Below are 16153 nucleotides of genomic sequence, written 5' to 3'. Positions count from 1 at the left end.
CCAGTGGAGCTGGAGAGATGAAACGTGTGGTCAGGGAGAGAGAAAGAGGGAAATAAACTCAATTAGAAAAAGACTTTAAGATAATCCACTTTCAGCAATATTGGAAATTGACAGGGGATTGGGATAATCAGAGGGGTGAGGACATGGAGGGATTTGATCAAATGACTGAGAATATTAAAATTGAGGTGTTACTGGACCGAGAGCCAATGGAGGTCAGTGAGCACAGGGATGTTGGGTGAATAGAATTTGGTGTAAATTAGAAAATGGCAACAGAGTTTTGGATTACCACAAGGTTACAGAGAGTGGAATGTGGGAGACCAGCCAGGAGTATGTTAGAATAGTCAAGTCTCGAGTTAACAAAGGCATGGATGAGGGTTTCAGCAGCAGGTGAGCTGATCTGACCCCTCCTTCCCTCTCTCTCTTTCTCTTTCTCTCTCGTTTCCCTCACTTGCTGTGTCCTACACTCAGAATCCGATATGCCTCAATCAAGTCTCCTCTTACTCGTCTCATCTCCAGCTGATATAAGACCAGCCTGTCCAACCTTTGCTCATAATGCAACGCACCCGTTCCAGTTATTAGTTGAGTAAACCTTCTCTGAACTGCTTCCAACGCATTTAAATCCTTCCATAAATTATGTGACCAGGACTGTGCACATTACTCCAGATGTCATCGCATCAATGCCATGAACAACTGAAACATAACCTCTCTGCTTTTTGAGTCAATTCCTACTGCAATAAATGATACCATTCGATTAGTTTTCCTAACGACTTGTTGTACCTGCATACTCACCTTATGTAATTCATGCACTAAGACACCCAGTTCCCCCCACGTCTCAACTCTGCAATCTTTCACAATTCAGATAATGCACTTAATTTTTATTCTTCCTGCCAAAATGGACAATTGCACCTTTTCCCACGTTATACTCCATTTTCCAGATTTTTCACACTCACTCAATCTATCTATCCCTTTATGACCCACTTATGTCCTCTTCACAACTCACTTTCTGACATCTTTGTGTCATCAGCAAATTCAGCAATTGCACCTTCGGTGCCTTCATCCAAGTCATTTGTATAAATTGTAAAAAGTTGAGGCCCCAGCACTGATCACTGTGGCACATACTTGTCACAGCTTGCCAAACAGAAAATGCCCCATTTATGCCTCCTCTCTCCTGCCTGTTAGGTCGCCAATCTTCTATCCATGCCAAAATGCTACCTTGTGCAGCATCAGCTCTTATTTTCTGCAATGACCTTTGTTGTGGCACCTTATCAATGGGCTTCTGGATACCTAAGTACAATACATGCACCGGTTCTCCTTTATCCATAGCACGTGTTACTTCTTTAGAGAACTCCAGCAAATTGGTTAAACATGATTTCCGTTTCACAAAACCATGTTGACTCTGCGTGATCACCTTGATTTTTTTCTATGTGCCCTGCTATAACGTCTTCAATAATAGCTTCTAAAATCTGATCCATAGCCAGAAAGCCTTTTTCACCTTTCACAGGTCGGATGTCTATTATGTCTATTCTGATTTGGTGCTGTATTTGAACTGTCACTCCTCAATAAACTGCTGGTTACCCTTCGACCTCCTTTTAGTTAATCTGTGACCCGAGATCAGATCTCACAGTGGTGTAGGAGAGGGAACAGAGTTCATGTCAAAGTGCTGCCTCCCTTTGATATGATCCTGCATAATGGACAGGCACTACTGGGCAGTAATATGCTCAAAGATTATCAGCCGTAATTCATTATCACTGTATTTGTATATTGTAGATCTTAAAACATACCAGTACTCTAGTGTCCAGTGTAACCTCAATATTCATGATTAAAATATCAGAAGAGTGTGAACCATACACCTCTGATGACCCTGAGGTTCAGGCGATTCTCGAGTCAGTGCTGAGTGTATTCACAACCCATAAAGATGACTGTGGAAACTTGAGCAGATCCGAAAAAATTAACTGACCAATGTATGCTCCTCAATTTGACCGGTTAGAAAACCGGATGGCAGCTGTTGACTGACTATTGACCCCCCCAAACTCAAATTAGTCACCCCTGTGTGAACCCGATTGTCTGAGAGACTCCCACCCTACTCTCCAGGTCTCCCAGAAGCAGGGCTGTCCTCACCACCCTGGATATCTCTAATGGTTATTGGAGTATCCCAGTAAAACTAGAGAAGCAATTTAAATTCACATTCAGTTATGAGGACCAGAGATGCCCCTGGACATGTCTGTCACAAGGGGATCCACAGTAACCCCACTATTTTCCACAAACGTATGGCCAGGGCCTTTATTAGCTTTTCACACACTTTCCTGCTTGCTGCAATATGTCGATGATCTCCTCCTCATCACCACAGACCGTGTCCTCACATTTAACCCTTTTGCAGGAATACTGCAGTTACTTTGGGAGCTGGACTAAAAGACTATCCACGTAAGGCCCAGCTGGTGTAAGAACGTGTCACCTTTCTAGGTGTCCAGACTGGATCAGCCCAGAGCAACATCAGGTCGAAACCATCCAGTGCGTACCCCTATCCACCTCAAAGACTGCCCTGCGTCCTATCCTCAGGCTGGTGGAGTATCAGTGGACGCTTATCCAGCATCTACACCTGTCCACCTCAAAGACTGCGCTGTGTCCTATCCTCAGGCTTGTGGGGTATCAGCGGACCCTCATCCAGTATCTACCCCTGTCCACCTCAAAGACTGTCCTGTATCCTATCCCCATGTTGGTGGGGTATCAGTGGACCCTCATCCCTCGATTTGCAGAGACTGTGATTCCTCTTTATGAACTACCTAATGGTGATGATGACCAGGTTTAACTCAGTTGGATTGAAGAGAGCACGGAAGCAGAAACACAATTGAAGAAAGCTGTCTCCTGGGTAACGTGTCTTATCTCACCTAACCCTGGTAAGGCTTTCCACATGGAGGTGGAGGACAGAGTGAGAAGCCTGACTGTTGTCCTATGTAGAGATAACCAGGAGAAACTACTCCACATTGTGAATGACTCCAGAATTGTGAGTGGGTCTGAACTGATTTACTCTGTTTGTGAAGGACGTTTGTTAACCACGTTCTGGGGCATCAAACATTTCACTTACATCACGGGGATCAACAGGGTGATACTGTCCAGTACATTCTAAACTTCTCCAGTGCAGGATAGCAGTAATAATAGTATTCCCTGTCAGAGAGTCGTAGAGTCATAGTCAGTTCAGCAGAGAATGAGACCATTCGGCCCAACGAGTCCATGCCAATTCGTTGTAGATTAGCCCAGTCAGTCTCTTACTCCAGCTGTCTCTCCATATTCCTGCAAGTTTATTTCCCTCAAGTGTGCATCCAATATATTTTTGAAATCATTCACCATCTCTGCTTCCACTACTGTCGGAGGCAGTGATTTCCAGGCCATTCCCACTCGCTGTGTAAAAAATGTGTTGCTCACATCCCCCTTTATCTGTTGCCCACAACCTTAACTCTATTCATTGTACCATTAACTAATGGGAATATCTTTTCCTTGTCTACCGCATACACACTGTTTATCATGTTGTATACCTCTATCAATTCACCCCTCAATCACCCTGACTCCAAGGAAAGCAAACCCAGCTTTCCCAGACTAACATTGTAACTACAATCCTCCATCCCTGGAACCATTCTGGTAAATCTCCTGTACGCCCTGTCAAGGGCCCTCACATCCTTCGCAATGTGTCGCCTTTTCACCACCGTCGTTCCAGTGAAAACTATCCGAGTTTATCCAACATCTCCTCATAGCTAATGCCCTCCAGACCAGGCAACATCCTGGTAAACCTCTTCTGTACCCTCTCCAAAGCCTCCACGTACTTCTGGAAGTGTGGCGACCAGAATTGCATGCATTATTCTAAGTGTGGCCGAACTAAAGTTCTGTACAGCTGTAGCATGACTTGCCAATTTTTATAATCTATGCCCCGACCGATGAAGGCAAGCATGCCGTCTGCCTTCTTGACTACCTTATCCAACTGCGTTGCGATTTTCAGTGACCTGTGGACCTGTACACCCAGATCTCTCTGCCTGTCAATACTCCTAAGCGTTCTGCCATTTACGGTATACCTCCCACTTGCATGAGACCTTCCAAAATGCATTACCTCACATTTGTCTGGATTAAACTCCTTCTGCCTTTTCTCCGCCCAAGTCTCCAACTGCTGTATCCTCTGACAATCCTCATCACGATCCGCAATTCCTCCAACCTTTGCGTCGTCCACAAACTTACTACTCAGACCAGCTACATTTTCCTCCAAGTCATTTATATATACTACAAACAGCAAAGGTCCCAGCACTGATCCCTGTGGAACACCACTAGTCACTAGTCACATCCCTCCATTCAGAAAAACACCCATCCACTGATACCCTCTGTCTTCTGTGGCCGAGCCACTTCTGTATCCATCTTGCCAGCTCACCTCTGTACCCGTGTGACTTCATCTTTTGTACCAATCTGCCATGAGGGACCTTCTGGAAGGCTTTACTGCAGTCCATATAGATAACATCTCCATGGCAGCACCGTGGCGCAGTGGTTAGCACCGCAGCCTCACAGCTCCAGCGACCCAGGTTCGATTGTGGGTACTGCCTGTGTGTAGTTTGCAAGTTCTCCCTTGACTGCGTGGGTTTGCGTTGGGTACTCCAGTTTCCTCCCACAGCCGGAGACTTGCAGGTTGAACGGTAAATTGGCCATTATAAATTGCCCCTCGTGTAGGTAGGTGGTGGGGAATATGGGATTGCTGTACGGTTAGTATAAATGGGCGGTTGTTAGTCGACACTGACTCGATGGGCTGAAGGGTCTGTTCCACTGTTGTGTCTCTAAATAAAATAAATAAACATCCACTGCTCTTCCTTCATCAATCATCTTTCTGTGCTGCATCAATCTCTGATACTATGAGCAATAGATTTAGAGAGTCGAGAGAGATTGTGTGAATGAAAGGTAGGGAAATGGAAAGAGCGAAAAAAATCAGCTTTTAATATTTTTTTGGGCAGAGGGATCATGATCTGCCCCTTTCCTTTCCTGTTGAGGCAGGTGACACACAAACTTCCTGCTCCCTCATCATATCATTTCCATGAATTCTACGTGCCGCTCGGGGTGATCCATGCTGCTGTCTGTCTGCCCGCTTAACAGGGACCTAATTGTGTGTAAGGCTGGCATGCGTTTCAGCCAGGATTCAGCTCTTAAAGGCAGTCTGTCACTTAAAGGGAGGCTTCACTGAAGCATAGGAGGCTGCTACTGCAAATGGATACAAGGCAAATGGAATATTAGGCAGAGAGAGGGCTCTGCGGTTCACGGATATTGTGCTGGAAGCCTGAGTCATGAGGTTGACGGGGGAGAGAGGCCAAGTTACTGTGGGGTGGGGTGGAGACCTTCAAGAAACGCCCTCTGAAGGGAATGGGAGCAGGTGGCCAGGGAGGTGAATGCAAGATGTCTGGCCCTGAGGACCTGGCAGCAGAGCCAGAAGAAGTTTAATGAGCTCCCACGGGTGGTCAATGTCAGTGAATTCATCGCCATGTGGCTTCTCCTAGATCCAACACCATCAACCTCTCACACTGCTCAATGTACCACAACCCCATCACTCACCCATCAGCAGTCCCTCACACTCAGGACTCACACCTAATTTTCACATACTCCACCTCACCCTCGCACACCTTGCCCTGATACCAGACTCATACCCACCTCTCACTGCATCCATATAACTCCAGCAATTCTGCTATGGCAGGCACATCACCCAAACACAGTGCAACACAATCAGTGACATTCTGCCCTCTCACTTGCAGGACAAGGTGGCCCATAATCACAGGGAGCAGCAGTGAACCGGCGGGACCAGACATAACTTTATCCCCTGAGCCCGAGGGAGGAGATAGGTGTTCACATCGTGTAACTGGCTGTAACAGAGCCCGTCGCATCCGGCATCACCGAGAGCATTCAGGATGTTGCTATATTTCTGCCTCATGTCCCTTCTTAACTCACATCTCGCCCTCATCCTGCTGTCTGGGATTATGTACAAGCTGCAGATGGTGGGACCATGGACCTCCTGCTTTCCATCCCATCCCCAATCCCTGACCCCAACTCTCCCATTCCGATTTTATACTTTCCAATGATAACCCAAAACTGACAGCTTCCCAATCACAGCAGCTGCAGGAGAATGAGAGAGAGAGAGCAGCATCACAGCATTGAAAGTGAAGCCCCATCATTTGGTCTGAAACTCATAGTCACCAGATCAAATACTTACACTGCGTGTAACTTAGAGGCTGGTATAGAGTCGGAGTCTGCACGTGGTGAGTCACCGAGCACAGGTGAGCTGCAGACGGGTCAGGAGGAAAGGATAGTTCATGTGGCAGCTCACCAGAAGGCAAGGTCACAAATGAGTTATAATACAGAGGACTCAGATACGAACATTGCTGGAACAGCATAAGGAGAATGCTGATGGACATGTACAATGAGATACTTTGTCCACTGACAGGCCTATCAGACAGTCTGTTGTCATTGTCAAGGAATGTGGAGGAGTCTGGGAGCTCCAGCATGGCACAGGACATTGCACAGAGCTTGAAGAACATTCTTTCCCCTGTGGAAGTGGTCACTAACTCCATGACAGCACTAGCGGACCCAGCCGTGATACAGTGTCTGGTGACCATTATTTCAGCTTCCACTGCAGCACAGACGGCAGACACCCAACGTCTCAGTGCTGCAGTGAAAGCTCAGTCTGAGGTTATGAGATCCATGCTTGCTGCCATGCAGGATCAGATGCTGCCATCACGACTGTGGACATCAGTTTTCAAAGTGGTTTGCAGGCTCTCACAGCAGTCCAGCAATCTGTGATCCAGTAGATTACTAAGATTGATGAGGTGTCACCCCGTGGGAGTGACAGTGTCTCCGTGGATCATGAACCTGCTGTCCTCTCTCAGGATGACAGTATTTGTTCTCCCTTCATTGCCACCCCACCAGTCTCCTTTCTGTTATCCATCAGCCAGCCCAGGCTGCTGCTGTCCATGTCGAGGTGGTGCAGTCTGAATCCGATACCACAAAGCCTGGAGCTGCTCGATGACATCCTGCAAGGCCATCTGCAGTCTCCCCCAGTGAAGGTCAGCAGCCTTCCACCAGCCATGCTGCAGTCACTGGGGAAACACTGTGTAGGAGCACTAGGCAAGTTGAGCGAATACACAAGACAGGTACTAAGGGAATACACAAGGGTGAATAGTCCAGTTTTGTTTGCATAATTGGATGTGTTGTTGGATAAAGATGTTAATGAAAATTATATTGCTGGTGCTTTTTATTGCAGGATTGTCTCCAAGGGGACACTATGATGGGGCGTCTCAGATGGGTGTAATGGTGGAGAATGGGGGATCCATGGTAGGAAAGGGAAGTTGCGATAGGGCATAGATAGTGAGTAGAATGGGCAGACAAGTAGCAAGTGGCAGTTGGAAGTGTGAGACAAGTGTGCGGTGAGACATTTTGACAGAAAGGTAAAGAAGGCAATATAGACTTAATCGCACAGTTGTAAACAGTGTGCAGGAACAGCGAGACCTGTGGGTGCATGTGCATCCATCTTTAAAGGTGCCAGGACATACTGAGAGAGCGGTTAGTAAATGACATATAATCTTACATTTCATAAATCGAAGTATTGAGTGCAAAAGCAGAGACGTTATGATGAACGTCTAAAAATCTCTGCTTAGGTCTCATCTGACGTATTGTGTCCAATTCTGGTCATCACATTTCAGAAAGATTGTGAAAGTCCTTGAAATTGTGCACAGGAGATTTAACAGTATGGTTCCAGGGTTGGAAGATTTTGGTTACAAGGTAAGGTTACAAGATTACGATAGGGTTAGATAATTTCGGCAATGAAAAACTGTTCCCATACATTGAAGGAACAAGGACTAGTGAACACAGATTGAAGGTTTTGGTGCAAGAAATGCAGAGTGAATATGAGGAACAACCTTTTTGCACAGCGGGTGATAATGACCTGGAACTCACTGCCCATCGGGGTGTTGGAAGCAGAGACAACCAATGACGTCAAATGAAAACTAGTGGGCACTTGAAGGATATGGATTTGCTAAAGGGATTGAGCGAGGGAATGGGACTGACTGGATTGCTCCATGGAGCGCCAGATGATGGGATGAAACATGATGGGATGAAAAATGACTCTATTACTCTCGCTGACTCTATGTGGATACAGCGCCTGTTCCTGCTTGGAAAGATCCAGATACATAGAAGTTCAATGAAACTGTGACCTTAACGGTCACTGACAGCTTCGTCCTCACCCTGGTGTGTGGCTCCAGATCGTGTTACAGGAGGTGACGCAGCTCTGTGACCACCTCCTTATTGAATCAGAGTCACCTCACACACTGCTCCTGGTTTAGGTGTAGGTAGCAAAAATGCTATTGGAAAACCCGGGCTGGGTAGGGCAGAGGCCCTACCTCCTCCCTCTTTACAGAGCTTCTCCTCTCTGCAGCTCTGTGCCATTTGTTGGACATGTGACAGACACAGAGACACTGTAACTACAGTCCCCATACCTCGTCCAAAGTTGAGTCACCAAATTCTCTGTCTCGCTGAATGTCTGCAGCAGCTCACAACACAACCTCCAGAAAACCATCCACAGCACCTCCACTAACTGTACAACAGCAGAAGTAAGTTAAATGCCTGGCCCATTTAAATAACACTCGAGGGGATTCTTCGTGCTGCTGAATGTTTGTTCAGCTGACAGTGATGAACACAGGTGGTCAGTGGACATGTTCAGACCAAGTTGCAAAGACGGACATCAAAGCTGCTGGAATGGCTGATTGATGTCAATTCAGACTCCTGCTCACACGCATCACACATGTTCGGTACACACAGGCTCGTTCCCTGTCCAGTCTGGAGCACTGTGCAGGCCACAACTATGACCAGTTGTGCAGTTCACATCATTTTATGGATTCAGGTTGCATAGTGTTTGTACCAGTGGCAGCAGAGAGCCGAAAATCACAGCCACGGAAGATGTCGAGTGAAAGCAACTCACTTTAAAAATGGATTTGGGAAAAATACGTGAATGGGACTAATTGGAAGGGTGAGGTCATGTAGAGATTCAAACACAAGAATGAGAATATTAAAATTAAGGTGCAGCCAGACCGGGAGCCAATGTAGATCAGTCAGCACAGGGGTGATGGGTGATCGGGACTTGGTGCGAGATAGGATGCAGGTAGCAGAGTTCCGGATGGCCTGCGGTTTATGGAGGTTTATAAATGGGAGGATGACCAGGATAGAATTGGAATAGTCAAGTGTGGATTTAACAAAGGCAGAGATGAGGGTTTATGCGGCAAATGTGCTGAGGCTGAGGTGAAGACGGGTGATATTACAAAGGTGGTAGTGGGCAGGGTTGATGATGGAGAGAATATGGAGATGAACTCAGCTCTTGTTTAAATAGAACGCAGAGGTTGCATATAGTCTGTTTCAGCCTCAGACATTGGGCAGGGAGGGAATTGCAGACAGTGAAAATGGAATTTTGCTTCTGACAGAGACTGAGGACAATGACTGAAGTTAATCCCAAGATTTACATGACAAGAACACAATATCTGTGAAATATGGTTAATAGGTATAATAGTCTGATGCAGAGACTTACCAGGAACACCAACAATCGCAAGGATGGGATAGTAAATCGTTTGAATCAACTTCATTGCATAATAGATCCGATCATTTAATGTTATCCAATAATAATCTGCAGTAACAAGGCCAAACCAAGAGGGGAAAGTCCTGCCCATTGTTGTTACATTCCCATCTATTGTTCTCAGATTCTGACCCATTGTTGTTACATTCCAATCTATTGTTCTCAGATTCTGATCTATCCTCTCCATCTCTCTGCAGCCACGGACCCCTGTTAGTGCCGGGGTTGATGCTCCCACCGACACTATGTGATAACACATTGAAAGGAGTCCCTTATTAATAGAAGAGGGAAACCCTCCAGTGACACAATTAGGGCCCATGGTGACTGACATTAATTACAGTCACTGAACAAACAGGCTCAGTTAACCCCTTCCAATCCTTCACTTTTTTGTGCCACGATAAATTGGACCCGGTCTACATGGGATATATGAGGTTTGTTGAGGGAAGGAGTGGTGGAACTAGCAGAGGTACTGGCCAGAAGCTTCCAATCCTCCTTGGATATGAGAGTGTTATCAGAGGACTGGAGGGTTGTAAATGTTACACCCTGTTTGCAAAAGGAGACATTACATCAACCAGTAACTTCTGACCAGTCCATCTAAAGTCGATGGTTGGAAATTTCAGGAGGCCGTAACCCAGTACAAAAATACATCTTTCTTGGATAGCATGGGATTATAAATGACAAACAGCACAGATAGGTTAATGGAAAATCGTGTGTAAAAATCTTGATCAAGTTCGTTGATGACATAACTGTGAATATTGATGAGGCTAGTGTGTTTCGTGTTATGTATACAGACATTCAAAAGGCCTGTGATCAAATGACATTTCATAGACTTGTTATGCAAAATGGAACACATGGATTAATGTGACAGTGATAGTGTGGATATGACACTGACTCAGGGACAGAAATTAGAGGGAAGTGGTGAACGGACATTGTTCATAATGGGGGAGGGGTACTATACTTTGCTGTTTCTCAGAGTTCGATATTAGAACCAGTGCTCTTCCTGACATATCGATAGATATATAAATGACAGAGACCTTAATGTAAAAAAAAATAATTTCAACTCTTGCAAATGACATGAAACTCATAACGAAGTGCAGCAAAAATGCAAACCTCAGAATTATCCAACCTCACAGAACTTTTATTGTTTTTTATTGGTTCTAGTCTCTAATCCAACACAAATTTATTTGTGAGTCTGTAATTCATGTGTGTGTGATTCCTGTGTGAGTGCATGCATGAATGTGTAGCATATATTTTTTTTATTATTTTATTGAGATTCAGTTTAGATTGTTAATTATAATAAACTCACCTCTGTTTGAACTAAAGAAAACCTGTCTGATTGGTTATTTCACGATCACAATAAATGTAGCAGGTAATATATACACTGAAATGGCCAGCACGTCCACTACTAAAAAGGAATTAACCCTGTTGTGATCAAATAAAATATAGGACATGAAGAGAGCCTGGGACCCCTCCTCACCTGGCTGTATCAGAAATGTGGAGGCTCGAGGGATTGTAACGCAATGACAAACGAGAAATTAGTACTGGGGAAAACAATTGATCCTGAGAATAAAAATTTAAAATTTAAATGCAGATTTTATTGTGGTTTTCACTCCTAGAACACAACAATTTCCTCATTCGAAGACATTACCTTCCGAAGCCAGAGTATACGAATATATGAACATATGAATTAGGAGCAGGAGTAGGACACTCAGCCATTCAACAAGATCATGAGTAATCTGATTGTAACCTCGACTCCACATTCCCACCTACCCCCGATAACCATTCAATCCCTTGTTTATCTACCTCTGCCTTACAAATATTTAAAGACTTTGCTTTCACTGCCTTTTGAGGAAGAGAATTCCAAAGACTCACGACCCTCAGAGAAAAGATATTCTCCTCAACTGTGTTTTCAATGGGCCACCCCTTATTTTTAAATAATTGACCCTTATTTCTAGATACTCCCAGAACGGGAAACATCCTTTCCACATCCACCCTGTCAAGACCCCTCAGGATCATATATGTTTCCATCAATTCGCCTCTGACTCTTGTAAATTTCTGTGAACATAAGTCTCAAATGGCTGTAACAGTAATGTGGAGGTTCCAGAGATCGTAACCCAACGACAAACGAGAAATTGGAAGTGTCAGAGTCACCGAGTTAAACAGCACAGAAACAGTCCCTTTGACCCACTGTGTCTGTGTCGGCTATCAAGCCTATCCATTCCAATGCCATTTTCCAGCACTTCGCCCATAACCTTGTACACTATGGCGTTTCAAGTGCTCATCTAAATACCTCTTCAACATTGTGAGTGTTCCTGCATCTACCACCGCTTCCAACAGTCTATTCCAGATTCCAAACACCCTCTGGGTGTTTTCCTTTTCCTCAAATCCCCTCTAAGCGTCGTGCCCCTTACCTTAAATCAACTCTCCGGGTTACTGACACCGCTGCTGTGGGAAAAACCTTTCTTCCTATCTACCCTATCAATGCCCCTCATAATTTTGTATACATCAATCATGTCCCCCCTCAGCCTTCTCTGCTCGAAGGAAAACAACCCTGGCCTATCTAGTCTCTCTTCATAGCTGAAATGCTCCAGCCCATGCAACATTCTGGTGAATCTCCTATGCACCCTCTCTAGTGCAATCACATCCTTCTTATAGTGTGGTGACCAGAACTGTACACAGTACTGCAGCTGTGGCCTAACTAGCGTTTTATACAGTTCCATCATAACCTCCCCACTCTTATATTCTATGCCTCAGCTAATAAAGGCAAGCATCTCATATGCCTTCCAAACCACCTGTGCTGCTGCCTTCGGTGACCTATGGACAAGTCCACCATTATCCCTCTGACCTTCTGTACTTCCCAGCGTGCGACCATCCATTGTATATTCCCTTGCCTTGGTAGTCCTCCTAAAATGTATCACGTCACATTTCTCAGGATTAAATTCCATTTGCAGCTGCTCTGCACATCTTACCAGCCCATCTGTTTGGTCCTGTAATCTAAGGCTTTCCTCCTCACTATTTATGACACCACTGATTTTTGCGTCATCTGTGAACTTAGTGATCATACCTTCTACATTCACGTCTAAATTATAGATGTACACTACAAAGAGCAATGGTCCCAGCACTGATCCCTGTGGTACGCCACTGGTCACAGGCTTCCAATCACAAAAACAACCCTCGACCATCACCCACTGCCTCATGCTAGTCAGCCAATTTTGGATCCAATTTGCCAAATTGGGCTGGATCCCATGGGCTCCTACCTTAGAAACATAGAAAAAAGGAGCAGGAAGAGGCGATTCGGCACTTCAAGCCTGCTGCGCCATTCATTATGACCATGGCTGATCATCCAACTCAGTAACCTGTTCCCGCTTCCCACCCCCGCGATATCCTTTGATCCTTTTCAACCCAAAAGCTATATCTGACTCCTTCTTGAAAACATACAATGTCTTGGCCTCAACCGCTTTCTGTGGTAGCGAATTCCACTGGCTCATCACTCTCTGGGTGATGAAATTTCTCCTCATCTCAGTCCTGAAAGGTTTACCCCTTATCCTTAGTCTATGACCCCTGGTTCTGGACTCCCCCACCATCGGGAGCATCCGTCCTGCATCTACCCTGTCAAGTCCTTCTGGAATTTTATATGTTTCTATGAGATTCCACCTCACTCTTCTGAACTCTTGTTAAATCCTAACCGACTCAATCTATTCTCATACGTCAGTCCCACCATCCCAAGGATCAGTCTGGTAAACCTCCGCTGCACTCCGTCTATAGCAAGAACATCCTTCCTCAGACAAGGAGAACAAAATTTCACACAATATTCCAGGTGTGGCCTCACCGAGGCCTTGTACAATTGTAGCAAGACATCCCTGCTTCTGTACTCGAATCCTCTCGCTATGAAGACCAACATACCATTTGCCTTTTTTACTGCCTGTTGCACCTGTATGCTTACCTTCAGCGACTGATGTACGAGAACACCCAGGTCTCGTTCCATATTCCCCTCTCTCAGTTTATAGCCGTTCAGATTATAATCTGCCTTCCTGTTTTTGTTACCGAAGTGGATAACCTCACATTTATCCATATTATACTGCATCGCCATGCATTTGCCCACTCACTCAACTTTTCCAAATCACCCTGAAGCCACGCTGCATCCTCATCTCAACTCACCCTCCCACTCAGTTGTGTGTCATCTGCAAATTTGTACATATTACATTTAGTTCCATCATCTAAATCATCAATATATATTGTGAATAGCTGGGGATCCAGCACCAATTCCCGCGGTACCCAACTAGTCACTGCCTGTCATTCAGAAAAATACCCGTTTATTCCTACCCTTTGTTTCCTGTCTGACAACCAATTGTTTTTCCATCGCAATACACTACCTCCAATCCCATATGCTTTAATTTTACACGCTACATTCTGATGTGGGACTTTGTCGGAAGCCTTCTGAACGTCCAAATAAGCCACATCCACTGGCTCCCTCTCATCAACTCTACTAGTTACATCCTCGAAGAAATCTAGTAAATATGTCAAGCATGATTTTCCTTTCGTAAATCTGTGCTGCCTCTGTCTGATTCTACCACTGTTCTCAAAGTGCTCTACTATAAAATCTTTGAGAATGGACTGTAGAATTTTCCCCACTACCAACGTCAGGCTGCCTGGTATATAATTCCATATTTTCTCTCTACCTCTCTTTTTAAAATAGTGGTGTTACATTATCTATCCTCCAATCTGTAGGAACTGCTTCAGAGTCTAAAGAATCTTGAAAAATGACCACCAATGCATCCAATATTTCTAGGGCCACTTCCTTAAGTACTCCGGGACTTCTTAAGCACTTCTTAACCCATCTCCCATGCGGGACCTTTTCAAAAATCCTCATCTACACATCTAGTCACCTCCTTGAAAGATTCAGTCAAATTTTGAGATATGATCTCCCTCTGACAAAGCCTGACTATCCCTGATTAATCCCTGCCTTTTCATGTGTAGATTAATCCTGTCTGTCAGGTTTTTTCTCCAATGGTTTCCCTGCCAATGATATTAGACTCACTGGCCTGTAATTACATGATTTAGCCCTGCTTCTTGAATAATGGTAACACATTCACTATTCGCCAGTCCTCTGGCACCTCTCCTGTGGCCAGAGAATTGACAATTGACTCTGAGAAAAAGAAATCATTTCATTGCAGATTTTATTGTGGTTTTCACTGCTAGAACACTAAAATGTCCACATTCGAAGCCAAAACCTTCTGAAGCCAGAGCATACGAACATATGAACGTACGAATTAAGAGCAGGAGTAGGCCATTCGGCCCCTCGAGCCCACTCTGTCATTCAATGAGATCAGCGCTAATCTGACTGCAAACTCGACTCCACATTCCCACCTACACCCGATATCCTTTCACCCCCTTTCTTATCAAGAATCTATCTACCACTGCCTTAAAAAATATTGAAAGACCCTGCTTCCACTTCCTTTTGAGGAAGAGAGTTCCAAAGACCCACGACCCTCTGAGAGAAAGCAATTATCCTCTTTCCTACTTTAAAAGGGCGACCCCTTATTATTAAATAGTGACCCTGAATTCTAGATTCTCTCACAAGAGGTAACATCCTTTCCACATCCACCCTGTCAAGATCCCTCAGGATCATATATGTTTCAATCAAGTCGCTTCATACTCTTCTATACTCCAGCGGATTCAAGCCTAGCCTGCCCATTCTTTCTTTATCAGACAATCCACCCATTTCAGGTATTAGTCCAGTAAACCTTTCGTGAACTGATTCAAATGCATTTGCATCCTTCCTCACATAAGGTGACCAATATGGTACACAGTCCTCCAAACGTGATCTCACCAATCCCCTGTATAGCTGAAGCATAATCTCCCTACTTTTGTATTCAGTTCCCCTCACAGTCAACAACATTCCATTAGCTTTCCGAAGGAATTGCTGTACCTGCATACTAGCCTTGTGCAATTCGAGCACTAGGACATCCAGATCCCTCTGCATCTCAGAGCTCTACAATCTCTCACCATTTAGATAATATGATTATTTTTTTACTCTTCCTGCCAAAATGGACAATTTGACACTTTCCCACATTATACTCCATTTGCCAGGTCTTTGCCCACCCACTTAACCTATCTATATTCCTTTGTAGCCTCCTTATGTCCTCTTCACAACTTACTTCCCTATCTATCTTTGTGTCATCAGCAAATGTAGCAACCATACCTTCGTTCCCTTCATCCAAGTCATTTATATAAATTGTAAAAAGTTTAGGCCCCAGCAGAGATCCCTGTGGCACACCATTTGTTACATCTTGCCAACCACAACATGACACATTTTTGCCTACTTTGTCTCCTGTTAGCTATCCAATCCTCTATCTATGCCAGTATGTTAACCCCGACACTACAAGCTTTTATTTTTCACAATAATCTTTGATCTGGCACCTTATCAAATGCTTTCTGGAAATCTAAGTACAGTACATCCACCAGTTCCCCTTTCTCCACAGCACATGTTTCTTCTTCAAAGGACTCCAACAAATTGATTAAACATGA

Source organism: Heterodontus francisci, chromosome 44 (assembly GCF_036365525.1).
Source record: "Heterodontus francisci isolate sHetFra1 chromosome 44, sHetFra1.hap1, whole genome shotgun sequence".
NCBI classification, from domain to species: domain Eukaryota; kingdom Metazoa; phylum Chordata; class Chondrichthyes; order Heterodontiformes; family Heterodontidae; genus Heterodontus; species Heterodontus francisci.
This window is presented reverse-complemented; position numbering follows the sequence as displayed.